The following is a 3,488-nucleotide window of genomic DNA, read 5'->3' as shown; positions in this document are numbered from 1 at the left end:
TATGCTGCATTAATTAGCTGCAAAAGTCATGGCTACTTGTTGAATTGACAATCACCAAAGAAATAAAGGGAAACACTACAATAGTAAATCGCATGCTGTTTTAGCATTTGTGAAAGAATTAAGGAAACTGCCTTTCTGGCTATTCACAACAAATGTTCAAGCATATGATCCTTCCAAATTAAACTTTTAGAATCATTTTTCTGAATCTCAAGTATTTTTTATCTATATACTTCCAGGATTATTATATTCTTTTGCTTGATGTATAAACCTTCATCTTGCAACATTTTGGAATCATCAGTTTATTTGCTTAATATACCGTTTACGAAGTCAACTAAACCTTCGTCCAACGCGAAGTCTATTGCTTTTAACTTTAGAAAGTGACTTTATGTAATTTCTTAATTTACTCAGTTCTTCTATCTTTTTGTTTGAGTCAGACTCAATTTATATTTTCAGAATGCTGCTAAATCTAAGTACTGCTATTAGCTACCTGGAGGAGTGGCCTTTCAAGATGACCACTACACATGCCTAATACTGGTTTAAGAAATGACGGTAGACGGAATTAATGCTAAATACTCCATCTGTCCCAATTTATGTGATACATTTTGCTTTTTTAGTGTATCCCAAAATGAATGATACATTTCTATTTCTATGTTTAGAAACAATTTAACTTAAAACTTCTCCTTTTACCTTTAATAAAATGATTTATCTATGGCTTGTTTTAGACCACAAGTTTCAAAAATCTTTTTTTCTTTCTTAAACCTATGCCTAATTAAACTATATCACATAAATTGGGACTGAGGGAGTCCAAGTAATTACCAAATTGACATTGAACCTTGGTTTGTAACTTTGTATCGAGTGTGGCCTATAGCAAAAGTCATTTCAACGACAAAATAGGAATGTAAAAGCGTACTTTAATTTCTTAAAATATAAAGTATGTCAATCTTTTCAAGACGGACAAAAACAAAACAAATTAGGATGGAGGAAATAGTAGTTATTAGTTCTACTAAATCTAAGAGCCATTTGGACATGATTTGAAATCATATTTGGACATGCAATTTGGATTTCTCAAGTTCTATTTTTTCTTATAGATATGAAAACCCCACAAGTTGTGAAAACTATCAAAACTTTTCCAATTCTTATACAATCTTACCAAAGAGCATGTCATAGTTCATAATAAAATTAATACGCTACTAGAAGGACTTTCTAAAAAATACAACATCAATTGATCAAACTTTAGTTCAATAAAAAGGAAAATTTAACATGAATAGTAATGTAACTACTCTTTAATATAATCCTCCCATATGGCACGAACATAAATAACGGTTGGTACAAGTTAATGAGGTTGGTAAATGATTGGTGGGAGTAATTGTTAAAAATAGCTACCAACTTATGGGTCTTTTTTAATAAAATATAAACTTATGGGTCAAGTTTTACATTTAAAAATTTTGAAATCATGATTTGAAATCCTAAATTTTACCTTTTTAAATTTGAAATTTCATCTCATGAGATGAAATCACATGTCCAAATACTGATTTCATCTCATGACTTGAAATAATGACATGAAATCGCATGTCCAAATGCGTGCCTAGAATTATAAAATGGTGGGCTTCCCTGCCAAGTGTATTCACTGACTAGCTGACTTGCAGCATAGTATATTTATCTGTGCGAACTTGCAACTCTTTTCTGCAACAAGCAATTAACTCCAAATAAGTCAATAACTCAATTAAATGAGAGGTGATAAGAGTTCCACTTGTCACTTTTTCCTTCTCTCTTCGAAAAAAAATATAAAAATGATTCCGTATTATTTTTCTTTGAAAAAAAAAATTCGGGTCGGATTGAGTTATTTTAGTGAGTAAAAAATTATTTGAGGGTAAAATAATTTTGAAGGGCTAGGATGATGCCACGTGCAACGGTTAGACGAAGAAGATAATTGACCCCATAGTATAACTGTAAGGGTATAATTGGCCCTAAAGTATAACGAAGGGTATGGATGAACTATTTTTCAAAGTTCAGGGGTAATTTTGGCCCTTTTCCGTAAAATTAAATACTCCATTAGTTTCATTTTATAGTATTGCTTGATTGAGCACGAAATTTAAAAAAAAAAGAAGAAGATTTTTGAAACTCTTGATCTAAAATATGTCATGACATTTATGTAGCTATAAAACCTACCATTAAGAGCCCAACAAATATAAAATGTGTTTTTTCATTTTTTTGTGGGAATTGCCTTTCAAACGCACCGGTCTTTAATTTTTACCCCTCAAATTACTGATCTTTAATTTTTATCCTTCACTTAAAAAAGTGACCGAAATAGCCTGAGATTCGGGGTTCGAATTCCCGCTCAGTCAAAAAAAAAATTCTTTTAAGGCAAGGCTTTCGCGAAACCTCTGCCTTAAGGCCTAATATTTGCCCAAAATTAGGCCTATTCAGGCAAAAGTTAGGTCTTAAGGCAGAGGCTTGCCTTAAGGCCTATTTCGGGCAAAAGTTTGCCTCAACGCCTAATTTTTGCCCGAATAGGCTTAATTTTGTTACGAAATTTTGTCTTGTGATTTTTTTTTTCGACTGACCTTTTAGGGCTGTTTGGATTCGCTTATTTTAGGGCTGAAAGTGCTTCAACCACAGCCCTAAAGTTCTGCCAAACACTACAATAGTGCTTAAAAGCTATTTTGGTTTAAAGGACCTAAACTAAGCGAATCCAAACAGGCTCTTAATTAAATAGTCTGCGAAAAGCACAAGTATGGTTTATAGTTGGAAAAATTTACTTGCCATAGCTACCTCTAAGACTTATTTATGAATAATAACTACCTTATTTTTTATTTAATTTTCGTAGCTTTATTTTGCCAAAATTACATTTCATAATTGGTCCAATAACTTTTGAAATACATCTACCTCTCTATTCTCCCTCACTACACATTTAAGATTTATCATCTTCTCCAAACCCTAAAAAAAATTCTCTCTCCTCTCTCCCCTTCCCCTCACTGCCGCCTTTCTCCCTCCACTTTCTATCTCCGGCCCTCTCTTCTCCTTGACCAAACTTCGTGAGCAACCGCGAGCGTTAAAGCTCGTAGAAACTATAGCAATATCGTTGTTGCACAAGTTGTTCTTTGCTTCCTAGTCGAATAACAACCATGACTTTACTCCGGCGGCTGCTAAAGCCATCGATGTGGCTGCCATTGCTCCTGTTTTTTATGATGATGAGGTGGTAGCGACGGTGGTGGAACGACGCCAAATCTGAGAATACACTCAGATCTGAAAAAGAGGGAGCAGTGGGTTTCATCGGAGCCGCCACCACCACAACTATTACTACCATCTCCATCTCCAAACTCGAAAAAAGCCTTAAGGTTCTAGTTCTTCAGATCTGAACTCCATATGCTTCATGTATTAATGGTTTTTGGTGGTAGTTCGGTATTGTTTTTGGAGTGGAGGAGGACAGTGGTGGATCGAAGAAAGGCGGCAGAGGAAGGAGGAGGTTTTTTCCAGTTTGTTGTGGT

Source organism: Lycium ferocissimum, chromosome 11 (assembly GCF_029784015.1).
Source record: "Lycium ferocissimum isolate CSIRO_LF1 chromosome 11, AGI_CSIRO_Lferr_CH_V1, whole genome shotgun sequence".
NCBI classification, from domain to species: Eukaryota; Viridiplantae; Streptophyta; class Magnoliopsida; order Solanales; family Solanaceae; genus Lycium; species Lycium ferocissimum.
The sequence above is the reverse complement of the archived record's forward strand: the minus strand, read 5'-3'. Positions refer to the sequence as shown.